Consider the following 17,040-nt stretch of genomic DNA (forward strand, 5'->3'; position numbering starts at 1 on the left):
CCCCTCCCCTGCTCATGCCCTGTCTCTGCCTCTCAAAAATAAGTAAACATTGGGGCGTCTGGGTGGCTCAGTCGGTTAGGCATCTGATTTTGACTCAGGTCATGATCCACAGTTCATGGGTTTGAGCCCCGTGTCGGGCTCTGTGCTGACAGCTCAGAGCCTGGAGCCTGCTTCTGATTCTGTGTCTCCCTTTCTCTCTGCCCCTCCCCTACTCACACTCTCTCTCTACCTCTCTCAAAAATAGACATTTAAATAAACAAACGTTAAACATTTTTTTTTAAGGTATGCCCTTCTTTCTTCCTTTCTTCCTTGCCTGTTCTTACTGGCACATCATCTTGCATATCTGCTAGACATCATTCAGTTCAGTGCAATCAATTTAAAAATTTTATTTTGCAACTTTCTAGGTCACATAGGCTTTCTTTGACACTCCTTTCATTTCATAGGCTGTTTACTGGGCCTGCAGTTCTGAAAACCATTTCTTTATCGCAGCTATTAAAATTATGTTCATAGCCATTTTATAGAACCCGTCTTCCTTCCTCACACGCTTAATTCTTACTTCTGTTTCCTGATTTCCATCCAACCTCTGCCAAATCTCTGCGTTTTCATATTATCGTCTGTATCCCTTGTTGCTCGGTCTGCATTGTTTAGATTTAAAATATTCTGCCTTCTCTCAAGTCCTGTCTTCGGGGCTGGCTACATAATTTGTGAGGCCCAGAGGAAAAAGAAAATCAGGTTCTCTTGTTCAAAAAACAGGAAAAGGAGTGGGGCCACAAATGTAAAACTGTTAAGGTTTTCTCTTACTAACATTTTCTTACTCATAAAATTTGATGAGACAGAAGTGATATTAGTCACAATATAACATAACATAAAAAGAACAGGGATGGGGCGCCTGGGTGGCGCAGTCGGTTAAGCGTCCGACTTCAGCCAGGTCACGATCTCGCGGTCCGTGAGTTCGAGCCCCGCGTCGGGCTCTGGGCTGATGGCTCGGAGCCTGGAGCCTGTTTCCGATTCTGTGTCTCCCTCTCTCTCTGCCCCTCCCCCGTTCATGCTCTGTCTCTCTCTGTCCCAAAAATAAATAAAAACGTGGAAAAAAAAAAAAAAAAAAGAACAGGGATGGCTCCACCTCTCTGGAGGCGGGGCCACTGCTGTTCCTGCTTCTGCCGCTGCTTCCCCTGTTGGAACTGCCAGCCTGAGCCCGGGTCCCAGAACTGACCAGTGCCCGAGACGGCTGCAGGCACATGCGTGTGCTGGGCAGCGTCGGGCATGCATGGAGCCCGCCACCCACGGTACCCCGCTGTCCTGACCCAAGACGCACCTGCTGCGGCCCGTACGCATCCCCTCTGCTCACGCTCATCCGCCCATGTCCCGTCTGACTTCATTTACAAAACACAAGTCCAAGGATGAAGTTGTTAAGAATTTCAAGATGACCGCAGCAGAACACTAAACCAAGTGTGGGCACTTCTGACAAAGGCGTCCCAGGTGACCGTCCCTGTTGTAGGCCCCCCGTTGTAGGGGCTGTCTGTGCCCCTGCCGCTGGCTCCCGCAGGTGCTTGGGAGAATCTGCCTGTGGCACCCCGACGATGGACACACGCTGGACTAACATACCTTTCTTTATGCCTGATTTTCAAATTAGTTAAGAGAGGCTCAGAACCCGTGTTTGCAAGGTTTACGTGCCAGCATAGGTTCTATTTATTCTTTAATTGTGTGTTCATCTATGTGTATGTCTGTATATCTGTACCTATACATCTCTCCTTAGTGATCTATTGAGAAGCTTTGATTAGATATTCAAATCATGGCCACACAATAAATCGTCCCTTTTGAAATGTGACCTTTGAGTTTGTAGTTATTTGTTTCCTAACCTCAATTTACAAATATAAAATAAAGGATTCATTTGGTTGTCAAAACATCAAGAAGTCATGAAGGAAACGGTCTCTACCCTCAAGGACCCCCTGATTTCTCATTTAAATCCATACCTCTACAGGTCCTTATTTCTTTCCAGCTATCAAATGGGAACCTTCACAGAGAAATCATCTGGATTTGAATCCAGACGGATGCAAGCCAGTTTCCCAAGTACACAAGGAGGAGAAAGAACAGTTTCGGGCAGCCTGTATGTGTAAGCCCAGAAGTGAAAGTTTAGGACCTCTAGCAGAAACTGTTGTAGGACATTTGAAGCATGTGACAGAGGGACAAGAAGGAAGTAATAGCAGATGGAGTGATCAGGTCACAGGAGTTTGTAGCCTGAGAAATTTTGGACTGGATCTTTGTCTTAGAAAGACTTTTGGACGGAAGAGTGGCATGGGCACTTAGAGTTGTTGAGCATTTTGTTATATATACGTATTGGCTATTTGTATGCTTTCTTTGGAGAAATGTCTATTTGAGTCCTTAATGCCGCTTCTTAATCAGGTTATTTGGGATTTTTTGCCTTTGGTTACAGGTGCTCTTATATATTTTGGCTATTAAATTCTTGTCAGTCATATAGTCCATAAGAATTTTCTCTCGTGCTGTATGAAAAAATTCCTCTGTTGATTGCTTCCTTTGGTGGGCAGAAGCTTTTTATTTGGATATATTTCCACTTGTCTGTTTTTATTTTTGCTGACTGTGCTTTTGATGTTACATCCATGAAATCATTGCCATGATCAATGTCACGAGGCTTTCCCTCTATGTGTTCTCCTGGAGTTTTACGGTTTGGGGTCTTACCTTTCAGTCTTTAATTTTGAGTTCATTTTGTCTATGGTGTAAGACAAGAATCAATTTCATTCTTCTGCTTATGGAAATCCAGCTTTCCCAACACCTTTTTGTTGAGCAGACTATTCTTCCCCCACTGTGTATTTTTGACACCCTTGTCAAAGACAGGTTGACTGTATTTGTATCATTTGTGGGCTTTCTAACCTGTTCCATTTGTATATATGTCTGTCTCTATGCCAGTAGCATACTGTTTTGGTTACTGTAACTTTGTTATATATTTTGAAATCATGTAAAGTGACGCCTTCAGGTTTTCTCCCCCTCAAGACTGAGGAACTATTTGTAATCTGTACTTCTATATGAATTATATCATTGGTTTTTCTATTTATGTAAAAATGCCATAGGATTTTGATAGGGTTTGCAATGAATCTGTCAGATCACTTTGGGTAAAATGGACATCTTAACAATATTAAATCTCCCAGTCTGTAAATAGGGGATATCTTTCCCTTGTTTGTGTCTTCTTTAATTTTTTTGATTAATGTTTTATACTTTTCAGTATACAAGTCTTTCATCTCCATAGTTTCTAAATGTTCTGTTCTTTTCAGTGGTGTTGTAATGGGATCGTTTTCCTAGCTTTTCAGATAGTTCATTGTTAATGTATAGAAACACAACTGACTGTGGTATATTGATTTTGTATCCTGCAACTTGACTGAATTTATTTCTTAGTTCTAACAGGTTTGTTTGTTTTGAGTCTTTAGGTTTCTCTCTATATAATAAGATCATGCCATCTATAGACAAAGAACATTTTACTTCTTCCTTTTCCATTTGAACGTCTCTTATTTCTTTCTTTTTCCTAATTGCTCTCTCTAGGATTTCCATGTATATGTTGAATAGAAGTGATAAGAGTGGGTATCCTTGTGTTTTTCCTGATCTCAAAGGAGAAGTTTTCAGTCTTCCCCATTGATAATTATCCAGCTTTGAATTTTTCATATATGGCCTTTATTATGTTGAGATACTTTTCTTGTATTCCTAGTTTATTGAATGTTTTTATCATGAAAGTGTGTTGAATCTAGTTAATTGCTTTTTCTGCATCGACTGAGATGATAATTTGATTTTTATCTTTTATTCCATTAAAGTTGTGTATCACACTAATTAAATTGCATTTGTCGAACCATCCTTGCACTCCAGGAATAAATCCTACTTGGTCATGGGGCATGATGCTTTTAGTGTGCTGTACAATTCAGTTAGCTAGTATTTTGTCAAAGATTTTTGAATCTATATTCATCAAAGATATCAGCTCATCATTTTATTCTCTTGTGATGTCTTTGTCTGACTTTGGTATCTGGGTAATGCTGACCTCACAAAATGAGTTTGGAAGTGTTCCTTCATCTTCAGTTTTTTGGAATGACTTGAGAAGTATTGGAATTCATTATTCTTCACATGTTTGGTAGAATTCACCAGTGAAGCCACCTGGTGTTGGGCTTTTCTTTGTCGAGGGGAGAGGTTTGATTATTGATTCAATCTCCATACTAGTTATAGGTCTGTTCAGGTATTCTATTTATTCATGATTTAGTCTTAGTAGGTTGTATGTTTCTAGGGATTTATCCATTTCTTATAGGTTGTATATTTTATTGCCTAGATTCATTCATGGTAGTCTTTTGTGATCCTTGTTATTTCTGGGACATCAGTTATAATGCCTCCTGTTTCGTTTCTGAATTTATTTATTTGAGTATTCTCTGTTTTTTCCTTAGTCTAGTTAAGCATTTGCCAATTGTTTTTATCTTTTTAAAAAACCAACTCTCAGTTTTGTTGAGACATTTTTGTTGCTGTGTTTTAACATCAGATTACCTTCTACACACACACCAATTTTTCCAATATCAACATTAGATTCCTTCTGGCCCTGAATACTCTATGCTTCCAAATGTTCCCCCCTCCTCCCTTAAAGTAACCAGTACTTTGGAGCTTGAACTTATGGGCAGAGCTATAGACTGAACAGGAGGCCCATCAAATTTGCCAAGGCTCATTGGAGTATTTCCTCTCTGAAACATCAACTCTAGCAAGATAAAGATTACCTATGATAATTGGGCTCCTTCTGGTTCCCCAGCTGGCCTTCTACTCTGCAGGCAGCTCCATCAAACTGGGGGCAGGGGGTAAAATCTCTCAAGGCCCTATGTTTGGGCTTGGATGGACACCTCAATGGGCTTGGTGTGTTCTCTGTGGTCCCTGCCTGACTACATGCCAGATCCTCTCCACTGTGAGTAATCGGCTAGGGGATCTGCTTCTGCTTGAGGTGCAGATTCCTTGAACCAATAATCATGTACAGCAGCTCCTAGATTCCAGTCAGAAAGGCAGTTGCCTCTCACTCTGCCAGATGCGAAGCAGGAGGATTCATTCTGCAAGCATTTATTGAAGGGCGTGAAGAAAGAGGATGTGCTTTGGAATTACACTAAGTCAAGACCCACCCCTTTTTAATTATGATTCTGAGCAAAACTTTCAGCTTCTTTACACCATGGATTTTGTTTTGTTTTGTTGTTTTGTTTTGCAAGATGTGGATAACAATATTTCTCTTCTGGCATTAAATAAAGGTTAAGTATAATGCATATAGGAATTCCTAGCAGAGCGCCTGGCACATGGATGAGATAAATGGCAGCTGCTCTTCTTTACGCAAAGAAATAAACAAATGATTAACAAGGAATGTTAAGAATCACATTGTCTAGTCTTCACACTATTTTTTCCTTACACAGGGACACTGAGTCCTATAATCTCTACTAAAAATATTTTTTCTGTCTTCTTCTTTTGTGACTATTGAATTTTAGGTTTTTTGTTTTGTTTTGTTTTGGCAATAGAGAGCTCCAACTTGGTAGCCTAAATCATGTTGGTTTCTCAATTTAAGCATAACTGGGCAGATCTGGAGAGGCGATTTTGTATATTTCCACTTCAAGAGAATGGAGATCGGGAATGTGATAACTTGGAGCAAGGATGATGGTCCAGTGTTGCAGGGAGAGGTGGCTTTGACTAGTTTGGTGGATTCTCAGTAGATTGCCCTGTAGTAAATGAACTAAAGAGATGGGTATTCAAAAAAACAATGAGCACTATTTCACTAAAAAAAAAAACCCATGTGAAAATTGGAGGTTGAGGGCAAACCCTCCCTGAGGTCCAACATAATGCAGTGCTGCATGAGTAGTGATCAGAAGTACTCTTGCTAACTGAGATGCTGTTGGGGCACACTGGAGTATCAGAAAAAGTATGAAAGACTTTGGTATGGAAAATAGGATTACTCACTGTCCTGTCCGGTGAACACTTCCAGGTTATCTCTACTTTCCACTGTTCTTTGGGCTGTTTCACAACTCTGTAAATTGTGGGAAATGGATATTGATGCAAATGACTCTTGTCTATAGAAATACAAACGAATTGGGGGCGCCTGGGTGGCGCAGTCGGTTAAGCGTCCGACTTCAGCCAGGTCACGATCTCGCGGTCCGTGAGTTCGAGCCCCGCGTCAGGCTCTGGGCTGATGGCTCGGAGCCTGGAGCCTGTTTCCGATTCTGTGTCTCCCTCTCTCTCTGCCCCTCCCCCGTTCATGCTCTGTCTCTCTCTGTCCCAAAAATAAATAAACGTTGAAAAAAAAAAAAGAAAGAAATACAAACGAATTGTAGTCAATGGAATGTCATTATTGCCCTGTGAATACGCCATTTTTGCATCTAAGTTAACTTCAACATCTCTTCTCTGACTAGGCGTGCATGATACTGTGAATTTGCCTGTGAACTACTTGAAGGAAACATCTTACTCATCACATTATTATCAATCCAACATTATTATAATAAATTACTGTATTACATTATTAATGAGTAAAGTATAAGTGTTCTTTTCATACTTGTATGAGAGATATGGTTGTATCCTCTTGAAACAAATTATATTTTGAGTTGCCTGGGTGGCTCAGTCAGTTCAGTGTCCAATCAAGTGACCTTGATTTTGCTCAGGTCGTAATCTTGTGGTTCATGGGATCAAGCCCCGAATCAGGCTCTGCACTGATGGGGTGGGGCCTACGTGGGATTCTTTCTCTCCTCTTTCTCTGCCCCTCCCCCTGCTCGCTCGCTCTCTCACTCTCTCTCTCTGTCTCTCTCCAAATAAATAAATAAATAAATATTTTTTAAGTGGCTAGAAAAAATAATCTTTTAACAGTTTGGGATGTCATCCACTGAAATGCTCCGTGGACTCACCTGACAGAGGCAGGTTACATGTGTTGCCAGAGAAGTTCACAGCAGATAAGTTATTCCCCATGGTGGCAGCAATGATCGGAAATTTTACCCGACCAACCGGTCATCTCCCTCAATGGGTTGGTGGCTTATAGAGATCTGTTCTATGTTGACAGAGAATCTGGCTTGTTAGTTGTTTGTCATTATGCCTATCGCTTCTCAGCCCTTTGGCTAAGACCAAGTGTCATTACGCTTATTGTGACTCAAATCAACTAAGAAGAGATGGTCACGAGGTGCAAGTACAGCTCATTGAGATTTAGCTGAGATCAATCATAACTCTATCAAGGAGGGACCTGGGGTCAGAGGACCCCGTCCAAGCCTGAAAAGGGGTCTGCGAGATTCCCACTGGAGGCTGAGATTCGAAGGTGGACTAAGAATGGGGAGACAAAGGGCAATGTCCCAGGTAGAGGAAGTGACATATGGGAAGAAGGGTCAGGGGCTTCGCACAGTGCAACTTAGTCATTCTTTTGTCATAACCATGACTGAGTATTCTATGTTCTGTCCACACGTGTGCTTGAAGAAGTGAAAAATCACTAAGGACCACCTATGTGATGATGGCCATGAGAACGCACAGGTTTTGGAGTGAAGGTGTCCATTCCTGGGCCAGTAAAGAGAAGGTCTCTATAGCTGGATCTGAAATGGAAAAGAGAGGTCTGTCTCCAAATTCACCAAGTTATTCTGCCTTCCAATCCTCCAGGACATACTGGCAAGGGGTTTCAAAAGTAAATACGCTAGAATATTTCTTTTTAGCAACGTTAGATATTTTCTGTCCCCACGTACACACCACCACAGTCCTGGGCTCCATGCCCAACGTACCCTAAGGCAGACATCTGGCTAGGATGACTTGGGGAAGCCCCAAAGGAGCTGTCCAGGGCCAGCATCCTGTGACCCCGGGCACCCTTTGGAGTATCCCCCAGGAGTAAGAGGGACACCCTCTCTTGGTGACATGAGCACGTGCTAGTGGCATGCAAAAGACTGGAGAGGGTAAAGGAGAAGACACTAGCCCCTCCTGAGTGGCTACTCTCTTCTCTGGCTACTGTGGACCTCAAATGGCTTTTCTTGTCCGTTTAGGACACAGACACACATGCCAGGACTGTTTTCTCCCTTCCACTCATTCTCCCTCCACCTCTCTAAGTCATCCAACTCATGCCGGTGAAACACTTAGTCTGGCCATTTTCACCTCCCCCCCCCCCCACCTTCTCTGGCTCCCTCTTCCATCTTCCCCTCATGAGAGGGGAGCGTAGGCAGCCAACTCGGTTTCTTGTCTACACCGATTCTCTTTAGTGACGCATGCCTTCAAGAAAAGCAGAGGAAGGATTCAGACTTACGTGGATCATTCGGGTTTAAAACCCCTGATCTGTTTTCTGTTGGGAAAACACAAGCATCTAATTGCTCAAGTTTTTATTTCATGTTGCCTGGTTTTCAATCCAGAAAAGTTTAGCACTGTAAAGGACACACAAGATTACCTGTTAAAGTACCCCAATCTCTGTGTAATAGATGAAGATTAAATCAAGACGAGGGAGGATGAAGGATCCCCGTCCCACCCCATTATGGGCCGAATCGTGTCCCTTTCCCACAATTCATGTGTTGAAGCCCTAACTCCCAGTACTTCAGATGTAACCTTATTTGCAGACAAGGTCTTTGCAGAGGTGATTCCGTTAAAATGAGGTCATTAGAGGGGCCTTAATCCAGGATGACTGGGAAAACTTGGACACAGCACAGAGGAAGACCATGTGAAGACACAGAGAGAAGGCAGTCGTCTACACGCCCAGGTAGAGCCCTCAGAAGAAAGTGAACCTTCTGACACCTAGATCTCAGACTTCCAAGCCTCCAGATGAGAAAATACATTTCTGCACTCAGTGTGTGCCACTTTGTTAAGGCGGCCTTAGCAAACTAATACACCCCTAGACTACACCGCAGGAGGTGGCAGCTAGAGAAGCCTCTGGGCCGGTCCCCATTCTCTGCTCTGCCTGCCGCCTCAGGCTTCTGCCCATTGTCTCGTTCTTGCCTTGATGGGTTTCTCTCCTCTCCTAGGTCAGCACCCAGCACATTTGGACTCTGAAGGATGAGTATCTGATTACAAAGAAAGGTAAAGCCGATGAGAAAATATGTAAAAGAAAGGAAAGAGTGTCAGGAACATTGTGGGGGGACTGCCAGCCTGGCAGGTGGGGTCAGTGAAGAAGCTGGGGAGACATAAGGAAAAATCGGGAACGTTCCAGAGACCAGGGTGGAACAGCAGGCAGGGCTGGGCCCTGGGGCATCTGGTCTATCAGCTAAGGATCTCCCACTTTATCCTATAAACAATGGGGGCCCCCCCGAAGGATTTGAGTCATGGAAGTATGGTCAGATTTCGTCTCTGACAGCAGAGGAGACCTGGATGGTTGTAAAGAGACCAGAAGCAGAAAACCCGCTCCACTGGAGACCGCTCCAAAGGTCCCTGTGAATGATGGTGGCACTCTGCAGGCCTGGGTGCACCTCACAATGATGAGCTGGGACGACCACACATTGCCTTTCCTATTTCTCTGCTACCCCCAGAGCAGCCAGGGGAGGGGTTCAAGGGAGGACAGATGTATTCTGCAGCCACTGAGGGCGGGAGGGGAGCTCAGTCTCAGGGACTATTTTCTAACTGTCAGAGCTAAAAGAACAAAGCAGTTCGCAACGTTTGAAGGGCATATGATCCAGTAATTCTAATTCTGGGTCTATATCCAAAGGAAATGAAAACGAGCAAATTCGTTATTCACAAGAGCCAAGCTGTAGAAGCAACCTAGTGTCTGTCAAAATGGATAAAGAAGATGCCGTGCATATACACAATGAATGGTATTATTCAGCCATGAAAAATAAGGAAATCCTGCCCTTTGCGACACGGATGGACCTTGAGGACATTACGCTACGTCAGGTAAGTCAGGCAAAGACAACTGCTGTATGATCTCACTTCTACGTGGAATCTAAAAAAGCCGAACTCAAAAACAGAGACTAGAATGTGGCCACTAGGGGCTGGAGGTGGCAGGGGGGAGCTGGGGAGCCGTTTAGGGTTACAGACTTACAACTAGCCAATAACGAAGCCTTGGAGATGTAATGCACAGCATAGTGATTACAGACAACAGTACTGTCTTAGAAACTTCCAAGTTGCTAAGAGACAAGGTCTCAATTGTTCTCATCACAAACATGATATCTATGTGATGTGAGAGTGGTGTTAGCTAACACCACGGTGGTAATCATCCCGTGATATATGAATGTATCGAATCAACACATTGTACACCTTAAACTTACACAATGTTATACGTCAATTACATCTCGGTTAGAATGATCAGCTTGAAGAGCAGTTGAGATCTCGTGCATGTGAAAGCAGTCCCGTATGAAAGGCAGAGAGGCCTTATAGAAACGATAAGGAAGCAGCAGTTTCCCCATTGATAAGAGTTTAACAAATAAAATCCACATGTCATTTACGTTTGTTTGGCCCAGTGAACTGTTGCTTAGTTCCATATCCCTGTAGATATGGAGATACAGGAGTAATCTGGTAGTGAGGTTATTTCATTTGGAGCATGTTCCGTGTTCTTAAGCTAAGAGGTGACTATGGGAAAGATCTAGAAGGAGGTATTCAAGTGTTTGAGCAGCTTGGAAGATGACAGGAGAGGCAGCACATAGAAGCTCATTCACAGCAAGATTACAAAAACAGGAGGACGTTATTACTTTTCAATTATGTGATAACGTTCCTATAAAAGTAATTTATAGACAGACCCCAGGCAAAGCTGGGAAGCCGAGCTTGTGGGTTTTAGAGAAGAACCCATAAGTTCCAGTCGGGAATTGTGTTGAGTTTGTGTTTCATGGTTGAGGTCACGGCTCTCAGATTTCAAAATTGCTATGCAGTGGGCAGCAACAAAGCCAGTTACAAACCCAATGAATCAGGAAGGAATCTAGAGAATTTACACATCCCAAGCTCCACACTGTGCAGAAGCAGGTGACTTTCTAAGAGTTTTGTGTTCATTTCTCTGAATGTTGGGACAGTGTCAGGGGAGGGTGACTAGCCCCAGATACACAAGGGCTGCCAGGGACCAGGAGCAGGCAGGCTCAGCAGGCTGGTGATTGCTTTTACTCACAGACATAAATGGAGCTTGGGAGTAGTTTTGCAAATGAAATGAAGAGGGAAGGACAAACCTCACCTTTTATCTTATTAAGGCAGCACTGTGATTCTAAACTAGGATTGGATGGGAAATGGGAATTTGTGGCCAATGTAAAGGAGTCAAATCTAGTCTGGGGTGGGAAAAGAAAGGCCTCTGAGTCAGTAACATTGATGTTAGAGCTCAGGTCTAACATTGATGTTAGAGCTCAGGAGTGTCGGGGAGAGTAACCCAGGCATAAGAACTGCATGTTCAAAGGCCCTGAGGCAGAAAGGAGTCTGATGGGTTTCAAGAGAAGAGAGAAGACTGTTACGGCTACAGCCATGTGTGACAGTGTTGAGATAGAAGATAGAGCTGGAAGAGGGGGCCAGAGACTCATGATTCAGGGCTTTGTAGGCCATTCTAAGCACTGAAAGAAAATTCTCTGCCATGGTGTGGGCGTGTCACCAAGAGCAATGCAGATGAAATGTCTCTCTAGAGGCCACAAAATATTGGAAAAGCTCTGCCTTAAGGATAAGTCCTTTGGAAATGGAAGATCCTTCCACTTTCAGACCGAAGGTCCCTCCCATCAACGATGTACAGTCATGCTGAAATGGAAACAGTGGACTTCAGTGTGCCAACTGGGTAGAGACCATCTGGAACATTCCCAGTCACCTACTCACCACCATCCATCCCGCATTCACTCTAAGCCCAGAGAGATCACTTTCTTCAAATTTTCCCTTCCTCCTTTTATTCTCCTTCCATTTCTCTCTTCCTCCTGCCTTCTGCCCCAATCTGTCCTTCCTTCCTTCCTTCCTTCCTTCCTTCCTTCCTTCCTTCTTTCCTTCCTTCTTCTATTTTTTCATACCTTTATTGAGGTATTAAAACTTCACACATTTATCTATAATACATTCATGAAGGCATCACTACAGTCAAGATGGTAAACATAACCATCACCACCAAATGTGTTCCTGTGCACATTAGTAATACATCCTTGTAATCAGTCCCATGCTGGGGCAATTCAACCGCTGTTACTTTTGTCACTAAATAATTACTTTGTATTTTGGAGTTTTTATGAACAGGATACTATGTCCCCTTTTGGTCTGGCTTCTTTCCCTCAGTATAATTATTTTGAGATTCATCCACGTTGCCCATAGCAATACAGTACCCCTTTATATTACTGCGTAGCCTTAATGTATGGAGGTAGCACAATTGCGTATCCGTTGAGGCGCTGAGGGACATCAGGACTGCTTTCGGACTTTGGCTGTTACAAAAAAAAAGCTGTACAGGGGCACCTGGGTGGCTCAGTTGGCACAGTGTCCAACTCCGGCTCAGATCATGATCTCGTGATTTGCGAGTTTGAGCCCCACATTGGGCTCTCTGCTGTCAGCCCAGAGCCCACTTTGGATCCTCTGTTCCCCCTCTCTCTTTGCACCTCCCCCGCTCATACTCTTTCTCTGAAAAATAAATAAACATTAAAAAAAAATAAGGCTGCATCAACACTCATGTACAAGTCTTCACGGAGACATAGGCTTTCGTTTCTTTGGGGGAAACACCCAGAATGAAATGGCTAGATCATTTGGTAGGCATATGCTTAGCTTTTTAAGAAACTGACAAACTTTGCCAAACTGGCTGTCTCATTTCATAGCCCCAGCTAACATCTTCTCCCCAAGTAACAGATGAAAGTTCCAGTTTCTCCACATCCTTACCAGCACTTGGTATGTCCACTCCTTTAATATGAACCATACCAACAGATGAGAAGTGGCATTTCACTGGGATTTTAATTTATACTTTTCAGAGAACTAATGTTGAGTGTCTTTTCATATGTTATTTGCTCTTTGGGGGAGTATCTGTTCAAATCTTTTAACTATTCTTTTACTGGGTTGTTCGTTTTCATCTTATTAACTTTTGAGGGTCCATTATATGTTGGCTATAAGTCATTTATCAAATATTTGCTCTGCAAGTATTTTCACCCAGTAATTGCTCATCTTCTCATTCCCCTCACAGTGTCTTTCAAAGAAGTGTTTTTAATATTTACGAAGTCAAATTCATCATTTTTTAAAAATAGACTGCACTTTCGGTGGTGTTGCTAAGAAATCTTCGCCTTACACAAGCGCACAAATATTTTCTCCTATGTTTTCATATGTTTCATATGTTTCATAAGTTTTATCACTTTAGACTTTACATTTAGATCTACTATCCGTTTTGAATTACTTTTTGCATCTGGATCAAAGTTCATCATTCGTGCGTGTAGAGATCCAATTGTCCCAGCACTAATTGTTGAAACGACTCTTTTCTCCACTGAATTGCCTCTGTGCTTTTGTCAAAAATTACTTGTCCTACATGTGTGCCGGTCCATTTCTGGCCTCTGTTCTGTTCCTTTGATGAGCTTTTCTATCTTTGTGCCAATAGCACACTGTTTTGATTACCATAGCTTTATAATAAGTCTTAAGTTGTGCTAGCTCTCTAACTTGGCTCTTCTTCCTCTATGCTGTTTTTGGCAAATCTAGATCCTTTGTATTTCCATGTGAATGTTTAGTACCAGCTTGTAAATTTCTTTCTTTTTTTAATGTTTTTAATGTTTCTTTATTTTTCAGAGAGAAAGAGAGAGAGAGTATGTGTTGGGGGGAGGAGCAGAGAAAGGGAGAGACACAGAATCCAAAGCAGGCTCCAGACTCTGAGCTGTCAGCACAGAGCCCAATGTGGGGCTTGAACTCACTGACCGTGAGTTCATGACCTGAGCCAAAGTCGGACACGTAATCAAGTGAGCCACCCAGGCGCCCCTCAGCTTATACATTTCTATAAGAAAGCCTGCTAGGATTTTGATTAGGATTATACTGAATCTCTAGATTGGTTTGGGGAGAATTGATACCATAAAAACATAGAACTTTCTGATCCATGAACAAGGTATACCTCTCCACTTATTTGGGTCTGTTCAAATTTTACTCAACAATATTTTCTAATTGTTAGAGTACAGATTTTTCACATCTTGTCAGATTTATCAACAAGTAATTAATATTTTTGATGTTATTATAAATAGTGCTGGCTTTTTAATTTGTAGGATTTTACCATTCATTGCTAGTATATAGGAATGGCATGATTCCTTAATACTGTAGCCTGTAAATTGCTTAACTCACTTATTAGTGCTAGTAGTTTTTTGTTTTTGTTTTTTTTTTAGATTCCATTTCTACATAGGCAGTCAAACACCTATAAAAGAAAGCATCTTGCTTCTTCTTCTTTTCCAATCTGGATGCATTGTCTTGAGGCTCCAATACAATGTTGAAAAGAAGATGTGAGACTGGACACCCTTGTCTTTTTTCCTGATCTCAAGCAGGAAAACATTCAACTTTTCACTAATCAATGTGATATAAGCTGTATGGTTTTTGTAGATGTTCTTTATCAGGTTGAGAAAATTCTTCATTTGGTGAAAGTTGGTTAGCAGCCGATGGTACATTTTATCAAAAACCTTTTTGCATCTATTTAAATGATCATATGGCTTTTCCTTTTTAGTTCATTAGTATGGTAAATTATACTGATAGATTTTCCAATGTTAAACCAACCCTGCATTCTTGAGGTAAACCTCACTTGGCTGTGATGTATCATCCTTTTGATATATTTTTGGATTTGATTTGCTACATTTTGTTTCATTTTGTTCAAATCCTTGCACCTTGTTTCAGGAGAGAGACTGGTCTGTAGTTTGCTTGCCGTGTCTCTCCTTGGGTTGATATCACGGTAATTACTGGATTGTAAACATAAGTTAGGAAGTGTTCCCTCCTCTTCAGTTTTCCAGAAGTATTGAATATAATGAGTATTATTTCTTTTCTGGTAAATTTCATGAGGGAAGCTACCTGAAGGAGAAAGGTTTTGGTGGGAAGATTTTTCATTACAAATTCAGCTTCTTGGGCGCCTGGGTGGCTCAGTCGGTTGAGCGTCCAACTTCGGCACAGGTCACAATCCCTTGGTTTGTGGGTTCCAATCCCGCATCAGGCTCTGTGCTGATGGCTCAGAGCCTAGAGGCTGCTTCAGATTCTCTGTCTCCCTCTCTCTCTCTCTCTACCACTCCCTCACTTGCATTCTGTCTCTCTCCCTCAAAAATAAATGAAAACATTAAAAATTAAAAAAAAATTCAGTTTCTTTCATAGATAGAAGGGTCTGCATCTTATCCATTCTTCTTGACGGAGGTTTGGCAATTAGTACGCTGTCGTGATTTATGAAAGTTTGGATGTAGGGAAGAATGGATTAATTACAAACCAAAGGAACAAGCACTTCACTGTTTGGAGATACTGATTATGTACATATTTAGGCCAAAGTGGCAAACTGTCCTAAAATGGCAAAAGAAATCTCCTGGAGGCAGGCATTTTCTGAAGCAGAGAAGCTGGTGCCTGCTGGGGGATTTCAGGGGTTCTGCTGGGGTCAGGGTTGTGTTTGAGAAGCCCCCTTCACCAGAGGACCCTACTCCATTCCTTCGGGACCCTGCACCCATCAGCAGACAGGGCTTTAGGATACAACTAAGCTATTGGGAATACTCATCTGACGCCCAGGCCACAAAGATCTTGTGGGAATAGAGACCCTACCAGGTTGTGGAGTCTTTCTGAGAGTGTCAGATCTCTCCCCCCTTTACACAAACCCTCTCTTTCTGGGGAGTCAATACCCCCGACCTTACCATTACCCTGCTAAGTTTTCCTTCCAAGACAAGGTAATGGGTAATACAAGCAGAGAGATGCCCCAATTCCTACAACTGATGCTGTATTTGCCTCTGGCCCTAAGTACCCTGCTTTCCTGACACCGAGATACAGTGGAGTGGGCAGTATGAGTGAGTATGAGTGTGAGTCTGCACTCACAAGCATGTGAGAGAGTGGTGGGCGGGGGCGTGCCTGTGTGTGCACGTAGCGTGTAGGTGTGTTGGATTTATGGAGGAGGTGGTTCTTTTGTAATCTAAGGAGCTGAAAAACAGCCAATGACTTCAACCTGTCTCTGGGTGTGGCGTTCCTTGGTCTGGGGTTCTTCTAAGGGAGGGAGACGTCCTAGCCAAAGCTTCGCTTGGACACTGGCTCAAGTCCATAACCTTGAGACGCACAATGGCCAAAACTGTCATTGTTTGGAGGAACAACTCTCCAGTGGGTTTCTGAAATGGTCACAACCAGCTTTTTAGTATTAAAGAAACCAAAGCCAACAGTTTTCCTTGATGATGTGTACGGAGAAGGAAAAAAATTAAAAACAGCTTCCCACGGTGATACCGCTTCAAAATGAGGTCCACTCTGTGCCCGTCCCCACCCTGAGGAGAGCTAGAATCTCAACAGGGTGGTGTCCTTCCCCAGGCAGCTCTTCTAGACACCGTCACATTGGACTCTGCCATGCCTACTGCATGGAGCGAATGTCCTACTGGGCTCTCTTTAAAAGACGAAGGCTACAGACCTGGAGTCAGGGTTTGAAATGGGAAACTAACGTAATCCTTGGAAGAGACTGTGGGATTGCCAGCTGGGCTCACTGACACTTTTCCTGTCTTGCAACACACATTCTGAGTTTGGCCAGAATCACTGTCCCCTAAGTTATCTGAAAGTGCCTCTTCCCAGGGGCAGAGAAAGAAGATAGTGTGTGTGCTGAGGTTTCTCTCCATTTGTCAAGTGTCACCAACAGTGAACACTGATCCTGAGCATCCCGTCAGATGCAGTTAGTGTAACACAAGAGTCAGACCAACATTAACGAATACAGAGAAGTGGAGATTCTAAAACCACAGAGTCTCTTATGTAACTATTTCAAAATGTTCTCTCTCCTTGGGCCCCCTCCCCACCCACAAATAAATAACACCACAAATGAAGATTTGGAAAGGTCTCCTTCTGCCACCACTCAAATGCTCTCTTTCCTCATTTCTACATGGATCAAGGGCCTTTGTCTTACTCGTCACTGCATTTCCTGTACACACGGTGGGGGCTGGGCACAGGTCAAACATATTAATTTTGTTTTCTATTTACAAATTGAGATGACTACAAACGCAATGAATAATAAAT

At 42.8% G+C, this 17,040-nt stretch overlaps 2 long non-coding RNA genes across 3 annotated transcripts; one reads left to right on the forward strand and one right to left on the reverse strand.

Moving 5' to 3' along the window:
• Positions 1-1,118: 1,118 nt before the first annotated feature.
• Positions 1,119-8,572, reverse strand: LOC123380834. The gene is made up of 3 exons (XR_006587113.1): positions 8,264-8,572; positions 6,900-7,568; positions 1,119-6,031 (listed from the first exon to the last, which is right to left on the reverse strand). It is a non-coding gene; the product is annotated as an uncharacterized LOC123380834 (long non-coding RNA).
• On the forward strand, positions 7,452-9,780 carry LOC123380835. Of its 2 annotated transcripts, XR_006587114.1 has the most exons (4): positions 7,455-7,586; positions 8,568-8,707; positions 8,970-9,024; positions 9,647-9,780. It is a non-coding gene; the product is annotated as an uncharacterized LOC123380835 (long non-coding RNA). The 2 variants fall into 2 exon arrangements; XR_006587115.1 differs by lacking the exon at positions 8,568-8,707 and having other exon boundaries at positions 7,452-7,586.
• Positions 9,781-17,040: the final 7,260 nt, after the last annotated feature.

Source organism: Felis catus, chromosome D2 (assembly GCF_018350175.1).
Source record: "Felis catus isolate Fca126 chromosome D2, F.catus_Fca126_mat1.0, whole genome shotgun sequence".
Lineage (NCBI taxonomy): Eukaryota > Metazoa > Chordata > Mammalia > Carnivora > Felidae > Felis > Felis catus.